An 18,379-nucleotide genomic window follows, 5' to 3' on the forward strand; every position below is an offset into this window, starting at 1 on the left:
AGTTACTATTTTCAAGCTATATATTTTGAGTGACGGCTTCTGAAGGTACACTTTAGTCCAAATGAATAGCTTTCTTGTAAACAGGATAAACTTGATTGCAGCAGGGGCAAATGATATTCTGGTATTAATTGGCCCCATCATATCATACCATATAATACATTAGCCACTCTGAATGACTGAGGTGATACTGAGGAACAAAGAAAAAAGCACATTACATTTCCACAGAGAATTGTAGCTTCCTTTATTATTTTCATAGATGGTAATATTTTAGTATTTAATGATTACAATTCACATGTCTTTCACAACTATCAAATATTCCTTTAGTCATTGCTCTGTGATGACTTACCACTTAGATATTGCTCAGTAATAAAACTACAAATCTACAGTTGAAATCTCACCTGCCTCTTCTTCATCCTGGAGAGATTAAAAAAAGGAATTTCATAGGTTTGAAATATATTTAGATAATTGCAATGTTTGGTGTTTTCCAAAATACATTGTGGTTTTGTAGGGTGCTTAATGTAAGTCTTCAACAAAATGCTATAATGTGCCACTCATTGTATAGTGTAGAGCAAATCTTCATCATTCATTTGCTGGTTGCATAATTGATATCAATTGGTAATAGTTCAATGCTTACACTGAGCTTGCATTGTTTTTTATGATCTTTGATAGGTAGAAACAGGTTTTACACAGGAAAAAATAGTCAAAACGGTCAAGCAATAGCTTTGTTCATATATTACTTATTAACTAGAATAATTTTTCTTCAAAATTAGTATGTTTGAGGTAATAAAATCATCATGATTGCTGGCTTGTTAAGGTACAATTGATGCTGCATATGTGTTATTTAAAAAATATTTTACCTAAACCCAGTTCTTTGAGAAGTAAAAATGGAACTTCATAATTTCTGTGTAAGGGAATGCAGCTTGATGGTAAGGGTTTTGTAGAGCCCTTGGGGGAGAAACAGCTGCAGAACAGAGAAATGTAAGGATTTGCCAAGCAGTGCTGATGGTACTCCTAATAATAACTGCTGAAGTTGAAGAACATAATTTTTTGTGCCATTAATTCTAACAATTATGTATTTTTTTTTCTGGCACTGTTAAACCCAGGTTTAAAAGCTTAATTATATTAACAAGGCACAGTATAACCAAGAGTTAATAGTACTTATAAATAAAATGGTGGATTCTCTCCTAATTGAGTTATTTTCCTGCTTGAACACCTGTTTTGCTTTCCATTGGTTCCTGAATAAAATATTATGTCCTTAGCTGGGTACTCGATGCACACATCTCCATCTCCCCATACAAACACTCTCTTAGGAACGATTATTTTCCATTTTGCTTACCAGCCTCCAACTGAATGGAGCTACTCACAACTTCATGAAGAACCTGCTGTCTTCTAGCTTATATGTGGTTTCTCATGTTTTTCTCTTTCTGTAATCTCCACATCTCATATATTTTCATGATATCATAATTGACTTTACAAGATAAAAGAAAATCCCCACTCCTCTGAAAGTTTTTCAAATAATTATTTTTACTCAAGGCTGATATGTTTCCAGACTAATACTTGCAGAGCCACCACTAGGTATAGTTACATTACTAGGCCATTTTGCAACTTATTTTACAAGTGATTAAACAGGCTTAATGTGATTTCATTATTTTTCAACCACACTGTGGTTTTATACTACGTCAAACTAGTGTGGCTGGAATTATATTTATCAAAAATTTCTAAACTCTGCTAAGAGTTGAGAATGAGTGTCAAGATAAATTTGTGGTAATAGAAACCATTTTATGTTTCTGTCATATACGGTTAACAAACCAGATAAAATATATGGAACAATTTTTTTCAGATTTTGAACAAGAGACTTTGTGAGACATCGGTCACTGAGAGAAATTAAACATGAGGTGAACTCCATAGTTGCCCCAGCTGACCTTTTGTGGAGAGTTTCAGGATACAGCTCAGAGAGAGAGGACTCAAATAGTGCCTAGTAGTCTTCTTGAGCTGAAGTCATGGAGGTGAAAATCAGGGTGTACGAGGCAGCTGCAATTTGCAGGATGGAGCACCAGACAAAAATACAAATGCACAGAATAGGGAGAGAGAACTGTGAGATATGCGAAAGGTTCCACTTGTGTCTTCAACATAGTGATGATCAGTGTATTTGCATAAGTTAATTCCATGAAGCAGAGAAGAGAACCACCAGAAAGAGTTGGTGGAACAATCCACAAAGCTCATAGAAGGCTAATTATATTTTCTTTTTTTCCATCAGCCAGAGTGAAAAAAAAAAACTTCCTAAATATTTGGGGTAGCACATTCAGAAGGCCATTGTTTCACCAATAGGACAGAATTAGCTCTATATAAAAAGTTGCTTTAATCTACCTTTGAAATTAAGCCTTAAAAGGATACAACTTTTTTCAAATAAGCTAATTTCATTCTAAACCAAAGCTCAGGAACATTTTGAAGAATTATATATATCAAAATCTCAATAAGGTAAATACTAGAGAATGTTCCCCTGCAAAATTCATATGTTGAAACCTAACATCCAATGTGATGGTATTTGAAGGTGGGGACTTTGGGACATGAACAGGAATAGTGTTCCTGTAGAAGAGACCACAGAGAGCTCTCTTGCCCTCTTCTACCATGTGAAGACACCTTGGAGGCACCATCTATTACTCTGGAGGTGGGCCCTCACTAGACACTAAATCTGCTGGCACCTTTATCTTAAACTTCCCACTCTCAGAACTGTGAGAAAAAAAAATCTGTATAGGTTACACAGTGTATGGCATTTTTTATGACAGCTCAAACAAACTTAGTAAATTTACAGTATCTATTATCCAAGAAAAATAACCACACATGAAAAGGACTGTAAAATACAACCCATAATGAGGAGAACATTTGATAAACAGAAACTGACCCCAAAAGTAACTCAGATAGTGGAATAATTAGAGGACTAATTGGTAGATGTAGAGTTAGACAAAGTCTTTAAAAAGTCATTATAATTACTATATTCTATATTTTCTAAAAATGTAGAAGAAAGCTTGAGCATATTAAAGAGACATGTAAGATATAAAGTGATCCAACTTGAAATTATAGAGATGAAAATGTATAGACTGTGAAAAAATACACTGGCTAGGTTTAAGAACAGATGACATGCTGAAGAAGAAAAGATTAATGAACTTGAAGACAAAGCAACTGAAAATATCCAGAAATAAACACTGAGAGGGGAAAAACTGAAAAATATAAGCAGAGTATGGCTGTATGTATGAGCACAACTAATTTGATTCTACTCCTTTCAAACGGTGGCACTTAATTCTCCTCCCCTTGAGTGTGGGCTGTATTTTCAATGACTTGCCCCTAATGGTTAGCATGTGGCAGAATTTATGGTGCATGATTTCCAAGATTAGACCATAAAAGGCATTATGATTTCTTCATTGCTCTCATTCATCTGTCACTTTCTCTGAGGGAAACTAGCTACCTTCTCATAAAGACACTAAAATTAGCCCAATGGCAAGGTACTGATGGTGAAGAAATAAGGCCTTCTAATAATACTAAAAGACAGCACTTGCCAGGTATATAAGTGAGCCACCTTGGAAGCACGTCATTCAACCCTAGTCAAGCTTTGTAATGACAGAACCTAAGCTAACATCTTGGCTGCAACCTCCTGAACTAGGACCACCCACCAAAGCTGCTTCCAGATTCCTGACCTCCAGGCAATTCAAAAATGTTAACTATTTGGGCACTGGATATTTTTGTCTTCCTGTAAATATCCTCTAGCCTTTTACTGGGATGCAGATTAAAAAAAAAATCATTTCCCCTTCACACCAGGGCTTGCTGTTTTTCACTATAGTGTCAATGCCCTTTTGAGTTTTGCACCCAATGTCCTACGAATTATGAGCTTTCTCAGTGTGGTTGGTGGGAAAAGACAATATTCCCAGACTTGTGTGTGATCCAAAACTGTTCCCTGTAATATTTTCAGGTGGTTCTTACGCCAGCTTTTGGTGGTTTCTTTACATACATGCCCTATTCGGTATTCCACTAGATGTTGGAGGGGGAAAACCCTGCCCGTCTTTTGTGTTATTTTTTTGTGTATCTCTCTTCATGTTGGTACTTTCTCCCGTTAACTCTAGCCACCTTGACTTCTTCAAGTTCTCATCTCTGTCTTTTAAACCAAGAAATCCTCTGAAGCATGCCTGAGTTTCCCTTACCTATACTGTGTACACTCAATGAAAGCATACCTTTGAGCCAACAGTTCAATTTCTGGATATAAACCCGGCGGAAATACATCAGTATATTTATTACTTGATTTATGCATGAATGTCCAGATCAGTGCTATATATAATAGCCCCACATTATCATCAATATTTTAAAGAGTAACATATTATAGTCACACAATAAAAAAATTAATGAGAAAGAACAGTCGCTAGAACTATACGGATGAGTTTCACAATCTAATATAGACAAAAGGAGCCCGACACAATTGAGTACATAAAATATGATTTAATTTATATAAAGTTCAAAATTACATAAAACTAGTGGAAGTTATTAAAAGTCAATATAATAGTTATAATTTGGGGGTGTGGTAGTACAGTAAGTGGATGAGAGCATGAGGGGTCGTTCTGAGGGTCTAGTAATATTTCGTTTCTTGACCTGAGTGCTGGTTACGTGATGTGTTTCATTTCTGAGTATTCATTGATTTTTTCTATGTGCATATTATTCTTAAATTTTAAAAAGGTACAAAACATGTTAAGAAGAAACACAAATTGATTAGAAAGGTGGATTATGAACAGTAGAAATTAGAGTGCAGAATAGGCATGAAAGTGAATGGGTAGATAAATGAATGCATAAAACACAAAAGAAGTAAATAGAATGCCATAAGTTGAAGATTGTGATTAACTGCATGTTAACTAAAAATACTTAGACTATATGTTTAGTTTAGTTTTTTTAAAATGCAAAACCCAGAGAAGACAGCAGAAAAATTTCTAAAACAGAGTCCACAAATTAGTTGCATGACTATCAGTGAAAATTATCACAGACAGTTCATTTTATATAAAGATTTACTCAGATAAGTCTTAGCATGAGGTTTCCAGGAAGGAGGCAGTGAGATAAGAAGAGAAATGCAAGTGGTTTATTAGGGAGATGCAGAAAACACCAGCAAGGGAATGGGGATATGAGGCAGGGAAAGGAAGGAAGCTAATAAAGGAATATTATGCAGCCAACCCTCTGAATTAATGGAGTTCAGTCCCTTGGCTAACTCTGGGAATAAAAAGTAGAAAAAGTTTCAAGTTTATCAGACTTGGGAGTGAGATATCTAGTATGTTTACATGTCAGGTCCTATCAAGCATTTGTTGAGGTCTGCCCTGAGAGATATTCTCCAATACTTCCTGCATAGCATACAGGGAGTAATGCTCTTCTAGGAGGGAAAGCCTTTAGAAAAAAAGGAAGTTACTGGCAGCTGGTTATAAAACTATACCCAATAAAATAGTAAGGCCCAAATTATATGACCAGGATACTGAAAGGGTCTCTAAGAAATAAAAGAGTTGCTATAAGTATGTATACATTCAAATTATGATATAGTCATTATGGTGTTTTAATAAAGATACCAATGTTAATTTTAATTGAATTCAATAAAGAAAAAATAAAATTAAATGAATAGGAAGGAATTGCAAACATTTAGACAACTGTTTCTTCACCTTGAGTGTTAAAAATTCTGAAAAGATACCTCTAATATTAGGGGAAAAGACTTAAAAAGTAACAACAAATATGTGGTATTTCCTAATTCAATATTTCACTTTCCACATTCCATTACTTGCTAGCAGAGAAATTTGAGAATATTAGTCTTTTTACAAGTATATTATTACTTATTATGAGATATGTTTTGTAAAGCATTATAATATCTAGCTTCTCTTTTTTTAACACTAATTTTAGGTTCAGGGTATAATAGCACTTCTGACTGGTGTGAGATGATTTCTCATTGGGTTTTCATTTGCATTTCTCTAATGATTAGTGATGTAGAGCATTTTTTGAAATAATTGTTGGATGTGTGTATGTCTTTTGAAAAGTGTTTGTTCATGCCCTTTGTCCAGTTTATAATGGGTTTTTTTTTATGAATTTAAGTTCCTTATAGAATCTGGATATTAGTCCTGTGTCAGGTGAATAATTTGCAAATATTTTCTCCGATTCTGTGGGTTGTCTGTTTATTTTGTTGGTAGTTCCTTTTGCTCTACAGAAGCTCTTTAGTTGAAGTAGGAAGGTCCCACTTGTCTATTTTTCTCTTTGCTGTAATTGCTTTTGGCATTTTTTCTCATAAAATCTTTGCCAGGTTCTAAGCTGAGAATGGCATTCCCTAGGTTATCTTCCAGGGTTTTTATAGCTTTAGGTTTTATATTTATGTCTTTGATCCATCTGGAGTTGATTTTTGTATATGGTATAAGGAAAGGGTCCAGTTTTTGTCTTCTACATATTGCTAGCCAATTATTCCAGCACCATTTGTTGTCCTTTCCCCATTTCTTGTTTTTGTCAACTTTGTTAAACAGCAAATAGTTCGTGGTGTGCAGCATTATTTCTAGAGTCTCTATTCTATTTCATTGGCCTAGGTGTCTGCTTTTGTACCAGTAGCATGCTGTTTTGGTTACTGTAGTTTTGCAGTATAGTTTCAAGTAGGCTAATGTGATGCCTCCAGCTTTGTTATTTTTGCCTAGAATTATCTTGGCTATTTGGGTTCTTTCTTGGTTCCTTGTGAATTTTTAAATAGATTTGTCTAATTCTGTGAAGAACGTTATTGGTAGTTTGATAAGAATAGCATTGAATTTGTAAATTGCTATGGGGAATTTGTCTGTTTCAACAATATTAATTCTTTCTATACCTGAGCATGGAATGTTTTTCCATTTGTTTGTTATTAGTGATTTATTTGAGTAGTGTTTTGTCATTCTTGTTACAGAGATATTTCACCTCCATGGTTAGCTGTATTCCTGAATAATTTTTTCTTTTTGTGGCTATAATGAATGGAATTGTATTCCTGATTTAGCTCTCACCTTGGAAGTTTTTGGTGTATAGGAATGCTGCTGATTTTTGTACCTTGAGTTTGTATCCTGAAATTTTGCTGAAGTAGTTTATCAGATCAAGGAACTTTTGGGCAAATATTGTAGGCTTTTCTAGGTATAAAATCTATCTTATCCTCTGCAAATGTTTGACTTCCTCTCTTCCTAGTTGGATGCCTTTGATTTCTTTCCCTTGCTTGATGGCTCTGGCAAGGACTGCCAGTACTATGTTGAATAGGATTGGTGAGAGAAGGCATCCTTGTCTTGTTCTGGTTCTCAAGAGGAATACTTCCAGTGTTTGCCTATTCAGTATGAATTTGGTTGTGGGTTTGTCATAGATGGCTCTTATTGAAGTATGTTCCTTCAATGCCTGGTTTGTTGAGAGTTTTTACTATGAAGAGATTTTGAGTTTTATCAAAAGCCTTTTCTACATCTATTAAGATAATCATGTGGGTTTTGTTTTTAGTTCTGTTTATGTGATGATTCACATTTATTAATTTGTATATGTTGAATCTAGCTTGAATCCCAGAAATGAAACCTACTTGATTGTGATCAATTACCTTTTTGATATGCTGCTGGATTTGGTTTGCTACTATTTTGTTGATGATTTTTTCATCTATCTTTATGAAGAATATTGGCTTGGAATTTTCTTTTTTGGGTTGTGTCCCTGCCAGGTTTTGGTATCAGTATAATGCTGACCTCATAAAATTAGTTACAGAGGAGTCTTTCCTCCTCAATTTTTTTGGAATCATTTTAGTAAGAATGATACCATCTCTTCCTTATACATCTGATAGAATTCAGCTATGAATCCATCTACTCCTGGGCTTTTTCTCTTTGGTAGGCTTTATATTACTGATTCAGTTTAGGAACTTGTTATTGATATGCTCAGGAATTCAATTTCTTCCGGGTCCAATTATTGGAGGTTTCCAGGAATTTATCCATTTCTTCTAGGTTTCTAAATTGTATGCGTACAGGTGTTCATAGTAGTCTCTGAGAGTTTCTTGTATTTCTGTGGAGTTGTTGGTAACATCCTCTTTGTCATTTCTAATTGTGTTTATTTGAATCTTCTGTCTTTTTTTCATTATTAGTTTTGCCAGCTCTAATCAATCTTGTTCATTCTTTCAACAAACCAACAACTGAATTTGTAAGTTTTGTGTAATTTTTGGTGTGTCATTTTCCTTCAGTTTAGATTTGATTTTGGTTATTTTTTGTCTTCTGCTGCCTTTGGGATTGGCTAGCTCTTGTTTCTCTAGTTGCTATAGATGTGATGTTACGTTGTTACTTTGAGATATTTCTAACTTTTTATATGGGTGTTAAGACTATAAACCTCACTCAACACTGCTATAGCTGTGTCCCAAAGAATCTGATATGTTTTATCTTCTCATTAGTTTCAAAGAATTTATTGATTTCTGCCTTAATTTCATTATTTACCCAAAAGTCATTTAGGGAAGCTTTATAAATTTCTATGTGGTTTTGAGCTGTTTACTTTGTATTGATTCCTATTTTTATTGTGCTGTGGTCCAAGAGTGTGGTTGCTATGATTTCACTTGTTTTGAGTTTGTTAAGGATTGTTTTATAGCCAATCGTGTGCTTTATTTTAGAGTTTGTTCCTTTTGCAGATGAAAAAACTGTATATTCTGTTGTTTTGGGGTACAGAGTTCTGTAGATGTCCATTAGGTCCATTTTGTCAAATGTTTAGTTCAGGTCCTGAATATCTTTGTTAGTTTTCTGCTCTGATGATCTAATACTGCAGGTGGGGTGCTGAAGTCTCCAACTATTGTGTGGTTATAGAAGCCTCTTTGTGCATCTCTAAAATCCTGCTTTATTAATCTATGTGCTCCTGTGTTGAGTGCATATATATATTTAGCATAGTTATGTCTTCTTGTTGAACTGAACCCTTTGCCATAATTTAATGCCCTTCTTTGTCCTTTTAGATCTTTGTTGGATTAAAAATCTGTTTTGTCTGAAATTAGAATAGCAACCCCTACTTTTTTGTTTTCTGTTTGCTTGGTATATTTTTCTTCATTCCTTTACTTTGAGCCTATATGTGTCATTGCATGTGAGTTGGGTCTCTTGAAGACCTTATAACATTGGGTCTTCATTTTTTATCCAACTTGCCACTGTGTGCCCCTTAGTTGGAGCATTTAGCGCATTCACATCCAAGGTTAGTATTGATATGTACAGATCTAATCCTGTCATTGTGTTGTTACCTGAATATTGTGTAGACATGTTTGTAGGATTGTTTTATGGTGTCACTGGTCTATGTACTTAAGTGTATTTTTGCAGTGGCCAGTAATGGTCTTTCCTTTCCATATTTAGCGCTCCCTTCAGGACCTCTTGTTAGGCAAATCTTGTGGTAAGAAATTCCCTTAGCATTTTCTTGTGTGGAAAGGATTATATTTCTCCTTCACATATGCAGCTTAATTTGGCTTATATGAAATTTTGTGTGGAAATCATTTTCTTTAAAAATGCTAAATATAGGCCCCAAATCTCTTCTGATTTGTGTTTCTGCTGTAAGTTCCACTGTTAGCGTGATTGGATTACATTTTTAAGTGACCTGCCCCTTTTTTCTGGCTGCCTTTAATATTTTTTTTCATTTTGACCTTGGAGAATCTGATGACTATGTGTCTTGGGGATGGTCATCTTGTGTAACATTTTTCACATGTTTTCTGCATTTCCTGAATTTGAATATTGGCCTCTCTAGCAAAGTTGATGAAATTTTTGCTTGGTTTCTCTCCCTCTCTTTCAGGGATACCAATAGACATATAGTTTGGTCTTTTTATATAATCCTATATTTCTTAAAGGTTTTATTCTTTATTCTTTTTTCTTTATTTTTGTCTATTTTGGAAACCAGCCTTCAAACTCTGAGATCCTTTCCTCAGCTTGTTAGATTCTGCTGTTAATAATTTCAATTGTGTTCAGAAATTTTGAAGTGAACTTTTGGCTCTATCAGATCAGTTTGGTTATTTCTTAAAATGGTCATTTTGCCTTTCATCTCCTGTGTCATTTAATTGTATTACTTTGATTATTTGAATTGGGTTTTGATTCTCTCCTGAATTTCAATAATCTGCATTCTTATCTGTATTCTGAATTCTATTTCGGTCATTTCAGCCGTTTTAGCTTAGTTAGAAACCATTGCTGGGGAACTCGTGCAGTTGATTGGGTGTAAGAAGACACTCTGGCATTTTGGGTCACCAGGGTTCTTGTACTGGTTCCTTCTCATCTATGTGGGCTCATGTTCCTTCCATCTTTGAGTTGCTGTCCTTTTTTTCTTCTTTTCTTTAATTTTCTTTGATGTTCCTGTGGGTTTGAGTGTGGTATAAGCTGGGTTCTGTCAATCGGCTTTATTCTGGAAGATTGTAGGGGGCCAAGGCTCAGCTCAGCACTCTTGGGCTGCATACTCTAAATCTTACGGGTTTGTATTGGGTTCTCAGCTTTGATCTCTGCCCCTTGTGTTAGGAACCTGCTGCACTAGAAAGGCCAAGGTTTTCCCAGACTGCTGGCCAGAGCATTCCAATGGGTGGGGCCAGCCAAAGCACTTCATAGGGTAATGGCAGTAGGATCCATGCTCATTTGCCCATGCCAGCAGCAGTGTGAGCATGGTGGGGTGCACGCTTTTCAGCTGGGATGGGGTGCTGGTGAGTGTGTGGATGCTGGTCTCCATCCAGTCATTCTCAGCTGCAGTAGTTTCGGTGCAAAGATGGGGTTGCGGAGGGGTGGAGGGGTAAGGCCATTGAAATTTGTGTGCGCATTCACACTGGCGGCCTTCTTGGCACAGGAATGGGGTGCCTGCCTGCATGGGTCTGGCTGCCTCCATGAGCACATTCATGCCAGTGGCAATGATGGCACAGGGCCGCTGGCCTTTACATGTGCATTTGTGCTGGCAACAATGGCTATGGCAGGGTGGAAGAATGGGGCTGTTGGCCTCTGGGCTTGCACTGGCATTGTCAATGGTTATGCAGAAGGGAGGTTGGAGGGGTCAGTGGGTTACTCATGCCAGTAGAGTCACATGTTCAGTGACTCTCATGCCAGCAGGGTAGGAGAGGTAAGATTTATCCAAGCACATGTGCACAGGTAAAGCAATGTGAGGAGCGACTGTGGGTGACTGCCTACTCGTAAAGTGGCACTGGAGAGGCTGCAGTTGGAGGAGAGTGCGGGTGGGGTGGTGTGTGTGGGCGGAGGCTGGTCTGGTGGATGTCTCCAATGGTCAAGCACAGTCTGCCAGTGCAGGAGCTATGATGCAGGTTACTAAGAGGCATGCTGGTTGTGCATGGCTGCACTGCAAGCAGGCATAGACAGGCTGTGTCCCTGGTAGAGGCCAGCTGACAGAGGGGCACTCCGGATGAATTGGTCCCTTTTCATGAGCAAGATTGCCCTTCTCTGTTTGGGTCTAATAGTTCCCCAAAGGCTAAAATCATCTATGAAAGCATGGTAAGCCTTGGAGAATGCATGTCTCTGGCTGTGCTACACTACAGAATTCCTGCACCAAAACCTCCGGAATCTGCTCAGGCAAGAATCCTGCTTCTACCACATCTCTCCCGGTCAACTCAAGTGTCTGTGGGGGTTGTGGGGACCCCTTCTGCCAGGACTCCAGAGGCCAATGGTGAGAGAGGGTTGCTCCCTGCCTGCTCAGCTTACCCCTTCACCAGGAGTCCTTGGAAGCCAGGAATGAGTCCTTGTGCATGGTAGTCCTGTGCAGGGTTCCTAACTTTCTCCCCCTTCAGCCCAGTGTCTGTGTTATCCCTCCATCCAGTCTCAATACTTTCCCTCTGAAGATCTGCTCAGAGTGTGCTAGTCTTTTCAGTGTCCCTGTCCTTTGGTGGCAGATGTTCCTCCTGGCTGCATCTAGTCAGCCGTATTGCATGCCAACTTGTAGTTTCTGTTCTTAACTCCAATTATCACAGTTGTTTAGCTTTTTACTATATTCCAATTTTAGGCTCAACAAACAGTTTCAAAAAGAGAGTTTTTCTTTCCTAAGTTACTTTTATTTATTCATTTATTTTTTGAGACGGAGTCTTGCTTAGCTGCCCAGGCTGGAGTGCAGTGGCGTGATCGTGATCTCGGCTCACTGCAACCACCGTCTCCCGGGTTCAAGTGATTCTTCTGCCTCAGCCTCCCAAGTAGCTGGGTTTATAGGCACCCACCATAATGCCCGGCTAATTTTTGTATTTCAATAGAGGCAGGGTTTCACCATGATGGCCAGGCTGGTGTTGAACTCCTGACCTCAGGTGATCCACCCCCTCCTTGGCCTCCCAAAGCTAAGTTCTTAATATTCATTTATTTCTTGGCTGTGCATGGTGACTCATGCCTGTAATCTCAATACTTTGGGAGGCCAAAGCAGGAGAGTAACTTGAGCCTAAGGTGTTTGAGACCAGCCTAGGCAACATAGTGAGACTCTGTGTCTACAAAAAAATAAAAAATAAATAAATAAATAAGCTAGGAATATTGGTTCGTGCCTGTAGTCCCAGCTACTTGGAGGGCCGAGGTAGGAGGATAGCTTGACCCAAGGAAGTAGAGGCTAAAGTGAGCCATGATCATGCCACTGTGCTTCAGTCTGGGCAAAAGAGCAAAGCCTTGCCTAAAAAAAAAATTAAATTATTTCTTGGTTGGCTCAATATCACTGTGATGTTTTTGCTTCTCTAAAAATGACTCATGGGTACCTTGGTCACTGAGTTTGTCTCTTAGTCAACAAATATTTGTTGAGCATTTAACAAATTTCAGTCACTATTTCTGGTGCTAGGAATTATACTAGTTATCATATCAGGACCCTGCTCAAATGGACCTTACATTCTAGAAAAATAGAGATCTACAAGTCACAAGTAAAAATAATACATCAACACTTAGGATCATAACAAGTGTTATGGAGACAGTAAAACAAAACTTCTAGAGTATGTTGGTGGTGCTGGAACTGCTTTAAATGTGACAGCCAAGGAAAACCTCTGAAGAAGTTATACTAACCTACATTCTGTGAGGAGGGAGCTACGTTTTGCATCTTTAAGGGAAAGAAAAAGATATATGTGGTTTTGTATAATGAGCAGGGAGCATGGTACTGGAGGAGTCTATACCAAGAAGTAGGGTCCAACTCTTCTAAGGCTCGTAGGTAAGATGGTGAAGTAACAGAAGGAGATGAAAGGATAATTAAAACACAGTAGAAATTAACTGAGTTCACAAGTAACCAAAACAACAGAAGTAAAATGGAGATTTGGGACTGTAAAGAAAAGAAGAGATGTGAAAGGAATGTAAATTACTTACGAAGAGAAAGGCTTGGGATATCACACTCTACTCATCATTACTAATAGATACAGAGGACAGAAAAAGCCAATCTGCTATAAGGAAAAATAATGCACCTGGATTACACAACCTAAGAAATGGAACAGAAAAATATATGCAAAGGTAAAATAAAAGAAAATTTCTTGAAGGGAATAACTAAATCTATAAATAACAAGGGCCCACATGTTGTTCTAGAAACAGCTCTGCAGAATAAGCTGTATCTCAGATGAGTAGGGATATATGAAACTAAGCATTTCTGATCACAACCTTCTTTAAATGCGACTCACTTATCCAGTAACTCCCAATACAGCTATTTTCCACTTCATCAGAATTCCTGTCCACTGCTCCCTCTCATTTCTCTATTAGCACTCTCCTTCTTCCATTTCTCTTTGTGTTTTCTTTAGATGTCTTGGCCTTACATTTCAAACACCCTCTTACCAACCTTCTAAATAATCTGCTTACATTTTTATTCCATGTTTTCTCATGAAAACTCTCCCAACAAAATTTAATATAAATACATGCCTTCTCTCCTTTAACCAAATTTATAATTTCTGCTGGGGACATTCATTAAGCATCAAAAATCAATCACTAAATATTCATGGTCATCAGTCTCATTGCTTATCACACCTCATGTGGGTAATCCTATTGTATTTTTTATTCTTTTCAATAATGATTTACACTGTCTTAGACTTTGGACACCTAGTCTGCCCCTTCATCCTAACTGGATGACATAAATGCCCATTTCAAAAGGAAAATAGAAGGTATCATACAAAAATTTTCTCTACTTGCCACCAAATTTAGAAACTTAAACATTTCTGTATTTACTTTCCTTCTAATTTAGTGGAAGAAATGCATCTCTTCCTATATGAGGTCTAATAACAACCTTTCTTCTGGATCCTAATCTCTATCTGTCTTCTTAGAGGTCTCATTCCATCTATTCTATATCATCAGTCTTAATGCTTTCTGTCACCGTCTTTATGTGTCTCCTTACTCTCAATATTCATACATGCTTAAGATTTACTTCTTTATATTAACACAAAATAAGTAACATGTAACATGGGAGTCTAATATCCATCCTTTATACATTTTCAGATAAATATATTAAAATAGATATTTAGACTATGACTCCCAGTTTAACTTTTTCACTTTCAGTTCAGAAAACTCATTGCAATCTGACATTTTGCCCTGATAAGTCTTGCAAAAATTACTTAATAATAGAACTCTGTGCTCACTTTACCACTCACTAACATTTATCCCAATATACTTCTGTGCTCTAGAAATAGTCCATGTTCACTGTAGATTGCAACACACTTCCTCAAATTTTCCACCTGCTATGCTGGCCATTCTTCAATTTTCTTTTCACTTTCTTCTTATTTTACAGCTCTTAAATGCTGTCAGGGATCAATTCCAGGGCTTCCTCCCTTTTCTACCCATTGCCCTAGGGGAGTTTTCTCAACTGCTTTATTTCCAATATACCTTTGTGCCAATACATTCTCACAATCCAACCCATCCACATCTTCCAAGTTATATGGATATATTTTATTGTCAGGTGAAATTTTCATTTGGATATTAAAGAAGCATGACAATTGGAGTATTTTAAATACTCCTCCTCCCTCCCAAATCTGCTTCTACTTTTGGGTTTCCTATTTTAGTAAATGGCACTGTCATTCAAATAGCAAGCCAAATGAGAATCATGGCCATCTCCCATAACTGCTTTTTACCCCCAGACAGGCTCTAATCATCTCATATCTAGTCAATTGCTATACCATGTTATTAATCTCCCAAATATGCCTAGAATCCACAATTTTTTTCTTTTTCCTATTTCTATAACCATCATGCTTGTACCAACCTAAAATATAAAAATGTGTTCCTTAGTCTCTCTTACACATAATCTGCAGACTCATTACTCTTCTAAATAAATCTTTAAGAATCTGATTTTGTCACTCCCTGGCTTAAAGTGCTTCCTTCAATGGTACTTCTAAGCTAGATGATACCTTTAAGCTAGGTGAACCTACTGGACAAGGTTCGCACTGTCTGATGTGATCCGCCTCCCTATTAGACTCTCTATCCCAATAGTCATCTCATTTTCTGAACTCTAGCCAAACACAGTAACCGTTTGGCTTTTGAGCTTCTGTGCTTTTTGGCACTGGTCGTTACATACAGTACATGTTTAGTCTTCTCCCAAAGACATCCTGTCAGCTTTTGTGTGTTCTTCAAGTGTTATCTGAGTTCAAAGCTTACTTTTTATACTTACAGCCAACCTAGAAAATGCCAAGTTACATCTAGGAAATGCCATATTACATGTTCAATTCTCAGTAAACATTTATCGAATGACCCTCTTTTGCCTTAAAATGTCATAGAAGGTGCTCATTAGACATTTTTTTTACATTCTTTATTTATGTATTGTTTAGTCAAGCACATTCCAATTCTCTTGCTGCAGTCTTGTTTGTCTGTCTTGGGTTGTCCCCCTCCTAGTATGTTTAAGGACTTGTTGTTTTATAAATACCATTATTACTACTACTGCTAATCATAATAGCAATCATAATAATAAAAATGATATTAGCTAACACGCATTGAGCAGTTACGTGCCATGCATGGTTTTAAGCACTCTGAGGAGAATAACTAACTTGATGCTCACAACTACATGAGGTAAGTAGATGATGGCATTGATGTGCTATCAATGCAGATGATAGCATTGATGTGAGGCTAGGCTAACCAACTTAGCAAAAGTCATGACAAGATTAAAAATCAATCAGTGCAACTCTCAAATTCCTACTCTTCGTTACAATTTAAGACCGTCTCTTTTCTAAAAACATTGATTCTACCATTAGTACAAATAATAGTGTGCTTCTCTTTTTAAAATTTTTAAATAATGTCATTTTATTGGTTCTAAACAAATAGGAAACTATGGCTTTTTGTGTATGACAGGGAGAAAAAGGCTTGGCTGTTAAAACTGTTTGCTAAACAGCAAAGAAATGTCTACCTATGAACTGATTTACTATTTTCTTCCAGGACAATGACATAGGCTTACTTGAAGGAAAGACTTGCTGATAAAAATATTTGAAAGCCATATATCTAAATATGTATATTGTGTAAATGTATCATGATCACTTCTCTCCCTTCACAAGAATCTCTATGGTAAAACAATTTGAATACATGTACTACATATAAAATATGTACAACAGATAAAACACAAAGTTTATATCTGAATATTTTAAAATATAATTTCATTATCTAATATATCAACCAGATTAATTACAACCAGATTAGTATCATTAGAGTGTGCATCAAAAATTACTTATAATTTAAACAAAACATATTGACCACACCATTATTTATACTGTTGCAATTGCAATAGGGTTCTCAGAAAAACAGAACAAATAGGATAGGTGTGTGTGTGTATGCACCATACACAAAGTTTAAATCAAACCTGCTGAAAGAAAATATTTGCAATGCAAATAATGGAAAGGAAATATATTACAAATGAAAATTTTATGTAACATAATTTCTATAAATTAAACAACTAGAAATGACAACCAAATGGAAACAGTAAACATAATCAAAAGACTTGAATATAATTTGAAGTAGAAAGAAATCTGTGAAGAATTTCAAAAAGCAATGATGAAATAAATACTTACCTATTAATATTGTTAAAAATTTAAAAGGTTGATGATGCACAGGATGGACAGGTTTTAAAGGCTCTGTTTCCTAGAAGTCCAAAGACAGTAAATGCAGTCGGTTGCTAGCCCCAGAATTTTCACAGGGATTACTATGAAACAACAAACTTTTGGTTTAAGAGATTTAAATTTAATTGTACATTTTTTCTCAGCATATCTTTTAAATAATTCAATTTTTACAAATTAATCTAAGAGAAACATTCATATGTATATGAAATTATGAACACATAAGTGTAGTTGTACATTTTTGTTGAAGAATTATATTGTATATTCTTATACACGTATAAAATACATGTTGTGCAAATGTGTAATTAATAGATACAGTCTCTGGAGAGATGCATTTGATTACAGGTGACATGTCCAGTTGCACTTAATATTGACTGTATTTTATTATAAGTTTAAAAATTCTGATAACCAATTCATGTTATTTGTGCAATTAAAAGACAAAATACAAGCAAGCAGTACAGCCAATGAATCAAATAACATATCCTTGGTTGCAGAAAGAGAAAATAGTAAACATCTTGGAAATAATAACTTGCAATCATGAATTTAAGGCTTACTATTTTCCAAGCACTATGCTAAAGCTTTTACACAAATTATTTAAGTTTATTTTGTGAGGTGAGTAATGCCATTGTTTAATAACTATTCAAGTTTAGGTATTGCATAAATGAATTTATTAGGTTGCATCTAAACACTTTAGATGTTATAGTCTAGGCGTAGGATCACTAAATCCAAAGCTACAGTACAGAGATATTTGTCTAGAACTGAGCAAAAAGAAGAAAAATAAACTTACATGCTACAACTTCAGAAAGCTAGATTTAGGCAGTCTCAGTCATTTCTTAATGTATGAGAAATAACTGTAAAAAAAAAACCTGGTGTCATAGCACTGGGGAAAACACTTTTACCTTCAAGTTTTGATGAAAGGATTACTCAGAATTTTTTAAAAAACTGTTGAGAATGCATGTATTATTCTATTTTAATGCTGCTGATAAAGACATACCTGAGACTGGAAAGAAAAAGAGATTTAATTGGACTTACAGTTCCACATGGCTGGGGAGGACTCAGAATCATAGCAGGAGATGAAAAGCAATTCTTACTTGGCAGCAGCAAGAGAAAAATGAGGAAGATGCAAAAGCGGAAACCCCTGATAAAACCATCAGATCTAGTGAGACTTATTCACTACCATGAGAACTGTATGGGGGAAACTGCCCCCATGATTCAAATTATCTCCCACTGGGTCGCTCCCACAACACATGGGCATTATAGGAGTACAATTCAAGATGATATTTGGGTGGGGCCACAGAGCCAAATCTTATCATTCCACCCCTAGCCCTTCCAAATCTTGTCCTGCCATTTCAAAACCAATCATGCCTTCCCAACACTCCCCCAAAGTCTTAACTCATTTCA

The sequence above is a fragment of the Gorilla gorilla genome, chromosome 4 (genome assembly GCF_029281585.2).
Source record: "Gorilla gorilla gorilla isolate KB3781 chromosome 4, NHGRI_mGorGor1-v2.1_pri, whole genome shotgun sequence".
NCBI lineage: Eukaryota > Metazoa > Chordata > Mammalia > Primates > Hominidae > Gorilla > Gorilla gorilla.